Genomic DNA, 18,581 nt, shown 5'->3' with positions numbered 1-18,581 from the left:
ACCAACCAAAAATCGCCAAAATATCAACTTCGCCAATTCAAGCCTAAATCTATTCTGAACCTCCAAAACTCATTCCGATCATGCTTCTAAGTCCCAATTCACCTCCCAAAGCTATTCGAACCATCAAAAGTCACTTCCGAGCCCTCTAACACATAAGTCAATATCCGGTTGACTTTTTCCAACTAAAGCTTCCTTAAAAGAGACTAAGTGTCTCAAACCTTACCAAAATCATTCCCGATTCGATCCGACCAACCCGATACCACAAAACACGGATAACAAAGCATAAAGAAGCATAAATGGGGGAAAATGGAGCGGTAACTCATGAGACGACTGGCCGGGTCGTCACATCTAGGTCTAAGATCTTTCTTCAAACTTTTCCCCAATTTTCATCTCCAATCCGAATTTATATGATGAAACTAACTGTCACGACCAAAAATCCACTAAGGGTCGTGATGGTACCGGACACCGCTGTCAGGCAAGCCAAACAAAATACTTAATTTAATTCTCATTTTAATAATTTTGAAAACTATTATTTCCTTCAATATCACTAGTAAAAGATAATCATTTCAAATCGAATATGAATGTTAAGAAGTTAATACAAGTTACCCCATAATCATCCCAGAACCCGGTGTCACAAGTACATGAGCAATTTCTAGGAAATAATATAATACAACAATCATCCGGAATAAAATATTGGACAGAAAGTAAATACAGTAATCTGAAAGATACTCTGCTGGTTGTGGATCGTCTCGAGAAGTGCAGCTCACCTAAGTCTCCGTATCAACCATGCTGCTACGCCCACTAGGCCACTAGAGATGCATGTGCCTGTGCAACAAAAATGCACAAAAAGTGTAGTATGAGTATGAAAACAATGTGTACCCAATGAGTATCCCGTCTAATCTCAAAGAAGTAGAGACGAGAGGTAGACTTCCACACTTACTAGTGGTCCAACAATAATAGTTGTAAAAAAAATGGGAGGAGATCATGAATTTTTATAAAGCAATTATAAACTCATAAAGCTGGATAATAGGTAAACAACTTCTCAAATAATAATGGATTCCAAAGATTTACTTTTCATCATCTTTTATCAATTTATCTCCGGCCAGGAAAGGCAATTATCAATATTTATAAATCTCAGGCAAACAATACAAGCATGCGCATATCATGCCGAGGTCGTACGACCCGTTCCAACATAAATGTAAATTGTGCACTGCCGAGGGTCTAATAGCGCGAACCATAGATGCATCTATTACTCCGCTCATGAATCATACATGCGATGCGGTAAACATAAATAAACAAACGCCCTGCTCACGAATCATACATGCAACGCATGTACACCTAGAAATACATGCTCAACAGCAAATTAAGAATTTATCAGGGAATGTTTATCCAAATAAAATCCAATTCTCTTTTAGTGATTTAAGAAAATGAAGTTTAATCCTTTTAGAAATTCATTTACCAATTCGATAAGATTTAAGCAATTCAACTTCCAACAAGATTACAGATATTCCAAGTATATCATACTTTTGGGTCCTAGACTACCCGGGCTTACACATAATAGTAGCTACGCACGGACTCTCATCACCTCATGCGTACGTAGCCCCCACAAATAGGAGCACATAACTAATTATATCACCTATGGGGACAATTCCCTCTTACAAGGTTATAAAGGAGACTCAACTCGCTCTGAAGATCCATAACCGGCATTCCACGCTCTTCCGAAGACTTGAATAGATGCACAATACTCCAAAACTAGCCAATAATTATTCAAATCCATTAATATATATTCAATTACTCATTACAATCCAATTTATAACAATTCCTAACCCTGATCGAAAAGTTGACAAAATTGCCCTGGGGCCCACGAGCCCGGATTCCGAAATTTTTTGAAGATAAAGTTTACCCATGAACTCACGAACTCAAAATATGATTTTCTCCTAATTTCATACCCAAACCCTTGGTCAAAATCCAAGAATACGAATTTTCTAGGTTTTCCTCAAACCCCCAAATTTCTACCAATTTACATGCAAAAATTCATACATAATCAATGTATTTAACTCAAGATAGGTGGGGTTAGCTTACCTTGTTGATGATGATGAAAAACCTCACTTGAAGCTCTCCAAATCACCCGCACCAACTGAAAATGGGAGAAAAATGACCATCTCCCGATTATTAAAAGAACACACTGCCTCCAGCATTTTCGTACCTACGGTGCACCAGTCGCACCTGCGGCTCCGCACCTGCGGAAATTTCTACCGCATGTGCGGTCTCAGCCAACTCGCTTAAGTCCGTTGCTGCGTAGCCAGGGCCTCTTCTGCGGTCTCGCTTCTGCGTTAGGTTCGTCGCACCTGCGACCCCAGCCAAGCCCAGCCATTTTCCGCTTCTGCGACACAAGGGTCGCTTCTGCGGCTCTGCGCCTGTGGCCCAAGTCTCATAGGTGCGGTTACACCAGCAACCAGCAACTTCAGCTCTTCCTCCAAATTCCAATTCGATGCGTTAACCAACCGGAATCCAGCCGAGGCCCCCAGGACCCCGACCAATTATACCAACTAGTCTCAAAACACATTACGGACTTGCTCGAGACCTCAAATCATATCAAACAATGCAAAAATCGTGAATCGACCTCCAATCCAAGCTTAATGAACTTTAGAAATTCAAATTTCTACATTCGATGACGAAACTTATCAAATCACGTTTGATTGACCTCAAATTTTGCACACAAGTCATATTTGACATTACAGACCTACTCCAACTTCCGGGATTGGATTCCGACCCCGATATCAAAAAGTCCACTTCCGGTCAAACTTCTCAAAAACATTTAAATTTCTATCTTTAGCCAAATGACTCCAAAACGATCCACGGACCTTCGTATTCACTTTCGATCGCGCTCCCAACACTAGAATCACCATACAAAGCTACTCCTAGACTAGGAATCTCAAACGGGCATTGATAACACTAAAATGCACTTCAACCCAAACTTATAAAATTCTTCCAAAAATGCTAACTTCTACAATAGGTACTGAAACATTCCCGGGTCTTCCAAAACCGGATCCGAATATACGACCAAGTATGAAATCATCATACAAACCTGTTGGAACCTTCGAATCCTGATTCTGAGGTCGTTTACTCAAAAATCCAATTTTAATTAATTCTTTCAACTTAAAGCTTTCGAAATGAGAGTTCTCTTTCCAAATCAACTCCGAACTACCCAAAATTCAATTCTGACCATGCGTACAAGTCATAATACCTGAAGTGAAGCTGCTCATGGCCTCAAACTGCTGAACGACGCGCTAGAGCTTAAAACGACTGGTTGGGTTGTTGCATTCTCTCCCACTTAAACATACGTTCATCCTCGAACGTGCTAAGAACTACACTGGGATTGCCCGAAATCACTGTTTAACACCTCGTGTACTTACCCGTGCTACTACAACCCATTTGGGGCACTCTAACTCGATCAATTTGAAGATACCCTTTTTCACTTAGGCAAATAAGCCTTAGAGCCTAATTCCAACATCTGGAATTCTCTATCAGGCCTGTTCTAACATACACTCACCGAATCAATAACTACAGCAGCACCAAAACATGACTGCGTACCTTATCTGAATTCACACCCTGCACTGCTTTATTCACAGAACCACAATAACATTTTTTGAGCAATTAGTCTAAATTCCACGAATTTGATGCTCCCATTGCACCTCATGACATACATAGGTCTTGCTATAACTCTTACAATACCGCCACGATGGAAGAGATGTGTAGAAATTCATAACCAACTGCTGAATCAACAAATCTGTTACGCCCCGTAAGTTTAACAACATTGATACCGTTATATATATATATATATATGTATTTGATACGGTATTTTGAGTGGAACATTTTTGTAAAGAAAAAAATGGTATGAAAAAATATGACTTCATATATTTATTAATATTACTAATTTTGAATATTTTTTAAATTATACAAATAATATGAGACATGTTTATGGGATTTTCTTTATTATAAAGATATAAATTATTTTTTTTCACAAGAAAAGAAGGTTATCTTTTTACCATTTTAAGAATTTAGCGTGTTTACTCTTTATATATGAGATTAGAAAAATTAGAAGTTGAGAAAATATACGTGTTTTTTTTTCTTTTCATTGATGCTTTAACGAATAATAGTGTACGTATTGATTTTATACAGTATCATGGTTTAGTAGTATTGAAGTAATGTAAGAACAAGGAATTAATTATCAATTGTTGTATTGGGTGGGAGTGTGTCTAATTAGATAGAAATTTGTCTTATGTTCACATAGGACCTACTTAAAAGACTAAGTGATGATTCATTCCTAATGTGGCAATACTAGAATAGTCAGTAAGTGACTAATATGTGTTAGAGAGTTACAGGAATACCTGGCTTGAGCATTGAGTCTGAGATCCCTACTTACCAAAAGCGGACAGAAAGAGAAATATGAAATGCTTTTTAAGAAAACATAAGAAATGGCCATCTTCCAAAAGCTTTTAAGGTTTTATCATGATGTTTGGTAAGTCCAAAAATATTTCAACTGTTATCTCTTACTACTATCACATGTCTAGCCCATTTGCCAAACACCAGGTTTGCGTATAACTGTATATTAGTATAATTATAGATTGATTTAAAGAAAATGATATGTTAGCCCTTCGTTCATTCGGGTATTAAATTATAGTCACGAAAAGGTCAAAGAAAAGCTATGTTAAAAGTAGGACTTGGCTTTACAGGTCTGGAAAAGATGACATATGAGTAGAAATATTTCTTTCAGTGAAAGTTTCTCAACAATAGGAATCATATTAGAAAATTCCTAACTCCCAACTTTTAGAGTAGCAAGCTTTGAACCATCGGGATGATACGAAAGTTACTCTTGGTACCAAGTTGTTGGGAGTCGTGACATCAAGAGAAAAAGAGAAATATTGTGCAGAAATGATAGTCTTTGAAGGATGTGCACAGGAAGTATTTTTATATCCCTACTTTGATTCAGCATTACATGTTCTTCGCAAAAGACATATATCGGAGGGATTGTTAAGAGAACCGAATCAGGTATGTTAAGGCTATCCCTTCTTTCTTTTGGCTTGATCCAAGTAACGATATGTAAACATAATGCTATTCCATAAGTGGTTCTACCTATCCATTCCTATAAAATGATATTCAAGCATGTTTAAGTATATTCCTAAGTCCCTATTGAGGTATATGATTAAAATGTTAAATGACGTTGTGTATGGTATGTGATGGAGAAGTTAATGTTTATAATATAGTGATACATGGATATGAATCTTCATGTATTTACCACCGTGCTACGGTCGGTCGGGCAGTTACCACCGGTTGGTCAGTTACGTATCATTATTTACCGCCGGTTGGGCAGACATGCATATTCATTTACCACTGAGCTACGGCCGGTTGGGCAGTTACATAGTTGGGCAGTTACACATTTACCACCGAGCTACGGCCAGTTGGGCAGTTACATATTCACCACCGAGCTACGGCCGGTTGGGCAGTTACATATTCACCACTGAGCTACGGCCGGTCGGGCAATTACCACTGATCAGTTGGGCAGTCATCCATTATATTGAGAGAGTTGAGTCAGTATCAGCAGGTAAGCATATCTACAAATTATCTTTGACTTTCAGTTGCTTTCACTTATTATATTATCGGTTCAGTTTCAGCTTTCAGTACATGTCTTACATACTTGGTACATTATTCGTACTAACGTCCTTTTGTTGGGGACGCTGCATTCATGCCTGCAGGTATAGATAATCAGTTTGACGAGCACTCATAGTAGACGAGATTGGCATTCAGCGAAGGATCGGTAAGACTCCACCTCATTCGGAGTGCATCCGACTCTATGAGTCATCATCTCAGAGTTTTGCTACAGACTTATGGTAGGCTGGTACTCTGTCCCATTTGATGTCACGCTATCTTAGAGGTTTTGTTGACAGAGGTTCATTTTTTACAGTATGTCAGAGGCCTTGATGACCCATATGTATTCATGATTTAAGAAAAATAGTTTAGTAATACAGTGTTTCCCACATATAGTTATACATTACGAGTTGTGGCCATATTGGCCTATGATAGTTACAAAAGGAATGAATAAGTTACAAAGTGGTTCGCTCGGGCCAGTGCGGCACCGGGTGCTAGCCACGCCTCCCAAGGTTGGGGCGTGAAAAAATCATTGGGGCTATACTCATGACAAGAATCATTACCTCTTTCTGAACCAAATAATGGTATTTGCTCTTTAATATTCTTCATATAATCCGATTGCACTGATCTTAGTTCTGATAATCCCATCTCACCCAGTACGAATTGCTCAGGCAATAAGCCATCTAGACATGACCAAAAGTCTCATATGATGCCACAATGTGCGAATAGGCTACCAATTCGAACGCGATACAAAAGGAAAAGGAAATCTGATTACCCCGCTCGCGAATCATACATGTGACACGGTCAATATAATTAAACAAACACCCCGCTCACGAATCATACATGTGACGCGGGCACACAACTAATATGAGTTTTCCTCAGAAAGATAGGAAACAAAACACATAAAAACAGATATAGGAATTTGTACTCAACATCACACTATTGCAGCGCGCAACCCGATCCAAACAACATACCTATGGCAGCGTGCCACCCGATCCACACATAAAATTCACAAAAGAGTTACACACCGAGCTAGATTGCTCATTACAACAAAATACCGAATATCGGTCACAAGCACGCTAAGGGCATAATACCATCCCTGGGGAGACATATAGCGCTACAAGCTACAAACTCAAGCGCAACTGAGGTGCGATATACGATCTGAATCTCAAGAGCCATTCCACTCATATAACATCATCACTATGCGGAACCTCAACACATAACAAATTCACCAAGCCATCTCACAACTCACACGACATAATTTATCATTACATGAAATAGTTGACGACGAAATAACACCCCGACTACTCTTCCATAAGGAGCGCATTGCTGACATGAACACATCTGGCCTGATATAGATCTCATATTCACATTTAAATTCATCCACAGACCCCAAGCTGATTAGATCACATTGAACTAAGCTAATAACCTTTCAAAGGTCCATAATAACTCCCCTTTTCTCATAACACACAAGAACAACCATCATAACCGGAGTAATCATCCACAGTCCACAACCCAATAGACCGAGTGCCCTCCAGGCATCAATTCTCAATTTAACGTCATCACCACAATCTTCAAACTTGGTTTAACTCTTTAATCAATTAAGTGACTACATGCCACACTTATACAATCTTCCCGTGGGGCATGATCCCACAACCTTCCGTGACAGATAACAGGTCTGTACATCCAAACCACCGGCCGCACTAACGCTACAAAGTGATCAAGAATCCTTGACCAGGATGCAAGGCCTTTTTTTCCACAAAACACCGATCTCAGGTGACACTGAAGGCAATACCCACTTACTTTAAACATCGAAACTCCTTTCCAGCTCATTCGATCTCATGACATCCTTGTCAACACCGAACTGCAACCTTGATCCTTAATTCAAATTCCATAGCACTCACTGCACCCATCATGCCAATATACGATAGAACACGATTTTCGTCATAACTCCAGAACCACTAATAGATTAACACTTCATCATATAAAAACCTTTCACTTAACTCACTTCAGGAGAACCATAGCAACACACAAGTGAATTCTCATAACCGTAAAATATGCAAATCTCTAAGTAGTGGTCTAAGCCACCATAGCCCTTCCGAGATCTGCCTACACATAACAAGCCATAACAGTAGAATACTTCTGAATAACTTCAATTACGGTGGACGACAAGCCTCACACGTACCGTCACAAATCACTTATATAACTTGATCACGCTGAAGGAACTGATCGCTACCACCAACATGCCAATTCAACTATGGCTAGCCAATCTATCTTTGCCCAGTTTATCCTTGATTGCCTTTAAAATAATATTAACACAATTCAACACATAGTTCACTCCATCGGTACTCATCCCGAGTGACCTTGAATCACGAGACCATGCTGTCTCAAATTCCACAAACTATTTTATACCTCCCTTGTGCGCACATTCGCATCCTCAACTGCTACGCCCATTCTGATAATATCTCTACGAATCCGAAGTCCTTTCTCATTTTCTTCCCAAATGCATCACTGCAAGTCAAAACATCATAGAACATTCTGGGTCTCTTCTCATAAGCTGCTACAAAGCTTGATCCTTAACCGTACCTATAAGCTCGAAATTATTAGGTACTACACTTTACCCATTTGAATCCACCAGGACCATTGTTGAGAGCCACCCGCTCTGACTTGGCCCCGAATACAATCTACTCCATGAATCTTCTAGCACATGAATACCCTCTCAACGAAGCACCCGATAGAATCATTTTTCTTGAAACCCGCATTTATACAAGGCATAAATCCTGAATCTTCCCCAAGTCTGAACATGAGCCAATAAGGCCAACCATAGCACACCTTTAATAATCTCTTTGTTCAAATTACCACTTATGTTACTCTCCCTTAGCTGAAATAACCCATCAATATGCTAATAACCGTAAATTTCATGAATAAACGACCGTGCAATCCAACTGTAGGCGGTGGGACTCTACCACTTAGCTTGAAGCCATTATTACACAACTCTGGAACCCACCAAGATTCCCTCTCTCCCATTGACATGACTTTGCGCAATCAAACTGTCAGATTCCTTGAAACCCTCTCGTTAGCACTTCATGAACACTATGAATTCCTATCAATAACCCCATATTCAATTTCTAGCGGATGTCCAGTAAAATCCTTCGCAGAAGCTTCGCCAATCACGCGATCGCTAACCTGCTCATAGGGGATAACCCACCTGTGGAAATTACCTAACGACATATTTCAACGCTGATGCATAGGGTACAATGCGACATCAATAACCCCTCCTGAGCCCGTGCTCCTTCACCAGCTGCACAAGTCCATTCGCTCCTCATGGACATTAATTAAATGTGTGACCGTCTCCTTCCATTCCAAGTCATGTTGTATCCTCCTTCATATCAAGAAACTCCTTTCCATCATATCCAATCTCCCGCCACATAATAGCCAATTGTCACGACCCAAACCGATGGGCTGCGACGGGCACCCAGTACCTTACTCAATCGAGTACCAACGTAATGTATATTTCTTATTACATCATCATATACATGTGGCATACGGGCCTAATAGGCCAACATAATCATTTATAAACTCAAAGCATAGGCCGACAAGACCGTACAATCTTTCACATATACGACATAGGTCTACAAGCCTCTAAGAGTACATAAATGTCATAAAGGTCGGGATAGAGTCCCGCCATACCTAACAATACATGTCTAAATCATACTAACCAAACAAGCAACTCCGAAGTAAATGGAGCACACCAACATCTTCCACTAAGCTGATAGCATACTTGGAGGGCTCTTGACTTGTCTATCGAAACTTACAGGCATGAAACGCAGTGTCCCTAGGCAAAAGGGACGTTAGTACGAATAATGTACCGAGTATGTAAGGCACATAAATAAGTACATAAAAGACATTGAAGAAATATAGAGTACATGGCTCAATCTGTAAGTCTGAATAACTTTGTAAATCATAAATTACTTTTAACATCATGCATATGTGTATGAATATCATGTCGTGCATAGGTACATGTTTCATAACATCATCAGCCTTTGAGGGCATCCCATCATATCATATCGGCCACTGTGGGAAAAATCATCATCGTATACCAGTTGATCAGGTGGTGGTGCATATATAACGTCATAACCTTTCCCATATCCCATATACATATATATACATACATATATACTCGTATATAATGCCGTCTGAGTCATATTTCAGCCACTGTGGGCAACATCATCATCATATACTAGCTGATCAGGTGGCGGTGCATATATAATACCGTAACCTTTTTCCCCTATCCCATATACATATATTTAAATATATAGGCGTATATAACGCCATCTGAATCATATTTCAGCAACTGTGGGAAACATCATCATCATATACCAGCTGATCAGGTGGTGGGGCATATATAATGCCGTAACATTTTTCCATATCCCATATACATATATTTACATATATACGCGTATATAACTCCATCTGGTCATGGGTCAATGCACATGAATGCAATGCATGAAATGTACATTAATAAAATATTTTGGAATTTCATAAGACCATTTTGTCTTGAGCTATGTCACAAAGTAAACTCTTTTCAACTTTTTTATTTTTTGAGACCCATGAACAGATGATAAAATATTATGACACACGAAAATTCAAGAACATAGACATCTATAATACTTCTATGAATAGAGTCGTTTATGGAATTTGTGTATTTGCACGTTTCGTTCGTATCGTATGGATCATGCCAAAAGAAAAAAGTGATAGCCTTAACATACATGTATTAAAGAAAAATCTGTATGATATTCTTAAAAAAGGTTACATCTTTAAAATTAGCTTGCGTGATCACATCAAAAGAGTTCCAGGCTTCCAGCTTCTACTTTATACTAATATATTAGCATTAGATAAACATGCTATTATTTTCTACGCTTGACCAACAATTTTACAATTCAAAATTATATTACCAGAGTTAGGAACACAGAATACCAATCCAAACCAGCAAGATTTTCAATAGCTTAAAATCAATTTAAAAGACTTTGTCTCGACATGTAAAACTCAATTTAAGACTAGCTGAAGGAAGATAAAAGGCCAACGTTGAGCTCATTGTCACTCAACTAAAAAGGCCTAACTACTTGCAGATGTCATAGGCATGTATTGATGGAGCTTAGGAGACATGTAGACAGGTGAAAGAATTGAAAAAGGGACAAGAGTTATGATAGAAGCAAAAGAGAAGAGGTAGAAAGCTTGCTCTTGATATTGATTCCCCAAAAAGAAACGAAAGCATTTCTTGAACTCTCAACTTTATTTAGATTTGGAGGGAGTTTTGGCACCCAAGCAGACGCTAGGAATTTGCCATTTCTTGGTTGATTGCTGATATGGAAAATGTGTATAACTAACACATTAGTCGCCACCTAATGAAAATGGACTAATAGTCACTTCTCCAAGAAGTGGCTTGCTGCCACGTTTTTGGTTTGGGGAGATGATTTTATTAATTTTATTCGCTTATTAGTTAATCGGGTAATATTTCGTTACGCGGTAATTAATCTATTACCCGCATAATTTAAGGATTATCACAAATTACTCAAAATTCTATTTATTTTCAAAATACTTCATATATACTTTATATATTACACTACCGTGATCATATGGTATCTTCCATGGTACTAGTTTAAAATTATCGGATATTATCGCTTGACCCGTATTTTATTCCAAAATGTCCATTTTCAACGAAACTCATTTTCTTTGACTTGCTTCCTCTTTCATCTTTATGAATTTACTTATTACTTATTTGACATAGAATAACCCTTATAATCTCCAAATAATCTTTTCCTTGGACTGATGTCAGTTACCTTATGACAAATTTCAACGTACAACACTACAAGGTGCAACATCGTCGTAATGTAGTACTGCGGGTCGTGACACCTCACTTCCGAGCTCTCATTAATTTATCTATGTCATACTTTCATGTACGAAAATATGGGGTGTAACACCAATACTTCAAATTAAGTCCGTAGACCCAATCACTGATCACTAAAATTCCCAAATCATTCCAAACCTTCCTTAGGTGTGAAGTTATTCTTCCACTGAATCCATGTGCTGCTCTGCCACCTCCCACTTTGGTGGAACTCACTCCTTTAATCAACTACCCGACTTTCGCTTCTTATACCCGTCCTTCTGAAAATTTTAACCACCGCCTGACACTTCCCACATGTCCTTCCTCATCCTTTGTTTCCCGGTTGTTGCCTTGATTCAATCTCATTCTCTGCAACATTGGAACCAATAGATCGTCACTAACTTTAAATCTCCCCGAGATCATCTTTCTTGAGCCATCAACACTAGAAACACCTATTCAATCCTGATCCACCGCATAACGCGATCTCTGACAGTCGTCTCTCCATTATCATTTCATAACATCCTGCCCCAAGGAAAAATGGAAGAAAACCATAACACCAGCAAACTCAACATATTCAATCGAGGGCGGCGATACCACGTCGCAGATGAAAATTCCACCACACTCAAAAATACCAAGTCTCGTTACTCCATCGATCCAAATCTTGACATTCATAGGCCAATTGCTTTTCCCTGCCGGAAATGAAATACCGAATCTCAGAATCATGCACTGAGAGAACTCCCTTCCAAATCATTCATTGCCCCACATATAGGCAAGTATCCTACTATCATGCCAATACTGTGCGATAACTAATCATAAGCAATCATAGCGATCCATGCATAGCTTCAAAGCTCTCAGGAATACTGTTACTGAGCTAAAATGACAAGATATCCTCACGCGAGGCAACAACAACAACCCAATCAACTATGCAGGGAGAAACATCCCACACCACATCGGTAGTACCATTACAATTCTTCAATTCTCGATTTATAACAAGCGTTTCGCGTCGTGTAGGATTGAGTAGAAAGGAAACAGGGGTATAAGCCTCAAGGAATCAAATCGCACGATGAGGAATCAAGAAGGGAAGTGCTCCTAACAGTCTTGTATCCTCTCGAAGATAATTACAGACGTCTCCGTACCGATCCGCAAGACTCTACTAGACTTGCTCATGACTCATGAGACCTAAGGGAACCTAGTGCTCTAATACCATGTTGTCACGACCCAAAATCCAATAAGGGTCGTGATGGCGCCGGACACTGCTGTCAGGCAAGCCAACCAAAATACTTAATTTAATTCTCTTTTTAATAATTTGAAAACTATGATTTTCCTTCAATCTCACTAGTAAAAGATAATAATTTCAAATCTAATATAAATGTTAAGAAGTTAATACAAGATACCCCATAATCATCCCAGAACCCGGTGTCACAAGTACATGAGCAATTTCTAGGAAATAATGTAATACAACAACCATCCGGAATACAATATTGGGCAGAAAGTAAATACAGAAATCTGAAAGAGACTCTGCTGGCTGTGGGTCCTCTCGAGAAGTGCAGCTCACCTAAGTTTTCTTATCAACCATTCTGCTACGCCCACTAGGCCACTAGAGATGCATGTGCCTGTGCAACAAAAATGCACAACAAGTGTAGTATGAGTACGAAAACAATGTGTACCCAATGAGTATCCCGTCTAATCTCAGAGAAGTAGAGACGAGAGGTTGACTTCCACACTTACTAGTGGTCCAATAATAATAGTTGTAAAAAAAATGGGAGGAGATCATGAATTTTTATAAAGCAATTATAAACTCATAAAGCCAGATAATAGGTAAACAACTTCTCAAATAATAATGGATACCAAAGATTTACTTTTCATCATCTTTTATCAATTTATCTCCGGCCAGGAAAGGCAATTATCAACATTTATAAATCTCAGGCAAACAATACAAGCATCCGCATATCATGCCGAGGTCGTACGACCCGTTCCAACATAAATATAAATTGTGCACTGCCGAGGGTCGAACGGCGCGAACCATAGATGCATCTATTACTCCGCTCGCGAATCATACATGCGACGCGGTCAACATAAATAAGCATACGCCCTGCTCGCGAATCATACATGCAACGCAAGTACACATAGAAATACATGCTCAAACAGCAAATCAAGAATTTATCGGGGAACGTTTATCCAAATAAAAGCCAATTCTCTTTTAGCGATTTAAGAAAATGAAGTTTAATCCTTTTAGAAATTCATTTACCAATTCAATAAGATTTAAGCAATTCAACCGCCAACAAGATTACAGTTATTCCAAGTATAGCATGCTTTTGGGTCCTAGACTACCCGGACTTACACATAATAGTAGCTACGTACGAACTCTCGTCACCTCGTGTGTACGTATCCCCCACAAATAGGACCACATAACCAATTATATTACCTATGGGGACAATTCCCTCTTACAAGGTTAGAAAGGAGACTCACAATTCCACGCTCTTCCGAAGACTCGAATCGATGCACAATGCTCCAAAATTAGCCAATAATTATGCAAATCCATTAATATATGTTCAATTACTCATTACAATCCAATTTATAACAATTCCTAACCTCGATCGAAAAGTTGACAAAATTGCCCGCGGGCCCACATGCCCGGATTCCGAAATTTTTTGAAGATAAAGTTTACCTATGAACTCACGAACTCAAATATATGATTTTCTCCTAATTTCATACCCAAAATCGTGGTCAAAATCCAAGAATACAAATTTTCTTGGTTTTCCTCAAACTCCCAAATTTCTACCAATTTACATGCAAAAATTCATACATAATCAATGTATTTAACTCAAGATAGGTGAGGTTAGCTTACCTTGTTGAAGATGATAAAAAACCCCACTTGAAGCTCTCCAAATCGCCCACACCAACTGAAAATGGGAGAAAAATGACCATCTCCCGATTTTTAAAAGAACACACTATCTATAGCATTTTCGCACCTGCGGTACACCAGCCGCACCTGCAGAACTTTCTACCGCAGGTGTGATCTCAGCCAACTCGCTCAAGTCCGCTTCTGCTGAGCCAGGGCCACTTCTGCGGTCTCGCTTCTGCGGAAGGTTCGTCGCACCTGTGACCCCAGCCAAGCACAACCATTTTCCGCTACTGCGACACAAGGGTCACTTCTACGGCTCCGCATCTGCGGCCCAAGTCTCGCAGATGCGGTTACACCAGGAACCAGCAACTTCAGCTCTTCCTCCAAGTTCCAATTCAATCCGTTAACAACCCAAAATCCACCCGAGGCCCCCGGGACCCCGACCAATCATACCAACCAGTCCCAAAACACATTACAGACTTGCTCGAGGCATCAAATCATATCAAACAATGCTAAAATCATGAATCGACCTCCAATCCAAGCTTAATGAACTTTAGAAATTCAAGCTTCTACATTCGATGACGAAACCTACCAATCACGTCCGATTGACCTCAAATTTTGCACATACGTCATATTTGACATTACGGACCTACTCTAACTTTCAGAATTAGATTCCGACCCTGATATCAAAAAGTCCACTTCCGGTCAAACTTCTCAACAACCTTCAAATTTCTATCTTTAGCCAAATGACTCCAAAAATGACCCACGGACCACCGAATTCACTTCCGATCACGCTCCCAACACTAGAATCACCATACGGAGCTACTCCCAGACTCGGAATCCCAAACGGACATCGATAACACAGTAAATCACTTCAACCGAAACTTATAAAATTCTTCCAAAAATGCTAACTTCTACAATAGGTGCTGAAACGTTCCCGGGTCTTCCAAAACCCTATCCGGACATACGCTCAACTCCGAAATCATCATACGAACCTGTTGGAACCTTTGAATCCCGATTCCGAAGTCGTTTACTCAAAAATCCAATTTTAGTTAATTCTTTCAACTTAAAGCTTCCGAAATGAGAATTCTCTTTCCAAATAACCTCCGAACTACGTGAAATTCAATTTCAACCATGCCTACAAGTCATAATACTTGAAGTGAAGTTGCTCATGGCCTCAAACTACTGAACGACGCGCTAGAGCTCAAAACGACCGGTCGGGTCGTTACACTAACTTTAGATTGATGGAATATAACTAGAAAGGGTTAAAGAATTGTACCCACTGATCTCCTCTTCAATTTCCTCCCAAAATTGCCCTCTCCAGAGCTCCAAATCGAATTTCTAACTTTTGAAACTAAACCCACGAAATTTCATATTTCTGCCCAGCTGTTACCACATCTGCAGTCCTAGGACCGCTTCTGCAGTCCCGCTTCTGCAGAACCATTGTCGCATCTGCGATTTCTCACTTAAGGCTCGATTTCTGCATCTGCGACTATCCTTTCGCATATGCGGGGCCGCTTTTGCGGTGATGAACTAGCTTTTGCAGTCCCTGCTGCCTTTTTTCCTTTTCCGCTTCTGCGGCTACTTTGCCACTTCTGTGGCTCCGCACCTACGGAACATAAACCACAGGTGCGGTTATGACAGAAACCAGCTGAAGCTGCAACTCCCAAACTTTAAAAATCCTTCTGTCAATCATTCGAAATCATCTCGAGGCCCCCAGAACCTCAACCAAACCTACCAACATATCCCACAACTTCATTCAAACTTGTTCCAAACATCGGAACACTCAAAACAATATCAAAACACCTATATTTCATCGGATTCAAGCCTAAGAATCCCAAAAACTCTAAAAACACGCTTTCGATCAAAGAGTCTATCAAACCTCGTCCGAATGACCTGAAATTTTGCAAACACATCACATTCAACACTACGGAGCTACTCAAACTTCCAGAATTCCATTCCAACCCTCAGATCAAAATCTCACTATCGAACCGGAAACTTCAAAAGCTCAACTTTTGTCATTTCAAGCCTAAATTAGCTACAGACCTCCAAAACACAATCTGAACACACCCCTAAACCCAAAATCACCCAATGGAGCTACGGAACCATCAGATTTCCATTTCAAGGCTTTCTTCACATTATTCTGACTATGGCTAACTCTCCGAAACTCAAAACCGAACATTTCGACAAATCAAAAAAGCAGAAATAAACTAGGAGAAAGCAGTTAATGGGGGATCGGGGCGAAAATTCTTAAGTCGACCGTCCTGGTTGTCACATAAAATTTCAATTCATATACAAAAATTTCAATTCATATCCTAATATTTCAATTCATATCCATAAAAGTTCAATTCATTTCCTAAAATTTCAATTTATAAACTAAAATTCAAATACATAAACTAATTATCCAATTCATATCCTAAAAGTACAATTCATATCCTAAAGGCTCAATTCATATCTTAAAAGTTCAATTCATACACAAAAATTTCAATTCATATCCTAAAATTTCCATTCATATCCACAAAAGTTCAATTCATATCCTAAAATTTTAATTTATAAACTAAAATTCCAATACAAAAACTAAAAGTCCAAATTCATATCCTAAAGGCTTAATTCATATCCTAAAATTTCAATTCACACATAAAATTTTTAATTCATATCCTAAAGGTTCAGTTCATATCCTACAATTTCAATTCATATCCACGAAAGTTCAATTCATATCCAAAAATTCCAATTTATAAACTAAAATTACAATACATAAACTAAAAGTCCAATTCATATCCTAAAAGTTCAATTCATATCCTAAAGGTTCAATTCATATACAAAAATTTCAATTCATATCCTAAAGGTTCAATTCATATCCTAAAATTTCAATTCATAAATTAAAAGTTCAATTCATATCCTAAAATTTCTCAATTTATAAACTAAAATTCCAATACATAAACTAAAAGTCCAATTCATATCCTAAAATTTCAATTCATATCTTAAAGGCTCAATTCATATCCTAAAAGTCCAATTCATATCCTAAATGTTCAATTCATATCCTAAAGGCTCGATTCATATCCTAAAATTTCAATTCATACACAAAAATTTCAATTCATATCCTAAAGGTTCAATTCATATCCTAAAATTTCAATTCATATCCACAAAAGTTCAATTCATATCTTAAAATTTCAATTTATAAACTAAAATTCCAGTACATAAACTAAAAGTCCAATTCATATCATAAAAGTCAAATTCATATCCTAAAGGCTCAATTCATATCCTAAAATTCCAGTACATAAACTAAAAGTCCAATTCATATCATAAAAGTCAAATTCATATCCTAAAGGCTTAATTCATATCCTAAAAGTTCAATTCATACCCTAAAATTTCAATTCATATCCTAAAGGTTCAATTCATGTCCTAAAATTTCAATTCATATCCACAAAAGTTCAATTCATATCCTAAAATTTCAATTTATAAACTAAAATTCCAATACATAAACTAAAACTCCAATTCATATCCTAAAGGTTCAATTCATATCCTAAAGGCTCAATTTATATCCGAAAATTTCAATTCATACACAAATTTCAATTCATATCCTAAAATTTCAATTCATATCCACAAATTTCAATTCATATCCAAAAATTCCATTTTATAAACTAAAATTACAATACATAAACTAAAAATCCAATTCATATCCTAAAATTTCAATTCATAAACTAAAATTCAAATTCATATCAAAAAATTTCAATTCATATCCTAAACCCTAAATTCTAACTAAACTATCAAGATAATATATAATTCAAATCTAACGAAACTAAATTCAACACTAATTAAACTAATTAGTTAATAAAATTAATTAACTAAACAAATTAAAACAAGACCTAAACTCTAATCCTCAATAAAATACAATGTTCAAAGAATTGAAACAATAAACTACAATACATCAAATATTGCAACATACACACTAGAAATAACAAAGATTGGAGGTTATAATTCTAATCTCGATTTTTTTTAGGTGGAGAAGGAGAGAGAGAGGAGCGGCAGTGGTGGTGGTCAGCGAGCAGCGGACGGCGAGGCGGCGGCGAGCAAGGGGGCAGTGGTGGCGCGGGGTGGGGGATGAGATTTGGGTGAGTGAAATAGAGAAGGGAGGGAAAGAGAGAGTTGGGGAAATATTGGGGAAAGAAATAAGAGAAATGGAGGAGAAACCCGTTTTTGTCT

This window comes from Nicotiana tabacum, chromosome 20, assembly GCF_000715075.1.
Source record: "Nicotiana tabacum cultivar K326 chromosome 20, ASM71507v2, whole genome shotgun sequence".
Lineage (NCBI taxonomy): Eukaryota > Viridiplantae > Streptophyta > Magnoliopsida > Solanales > Solanaceae > Nicotiana > Nicotiana tabacum.
The sequence above is the reverse complement of the archived record's forward strand: the minus strand, read 5'-3'. Positions refer to the sequence as shown.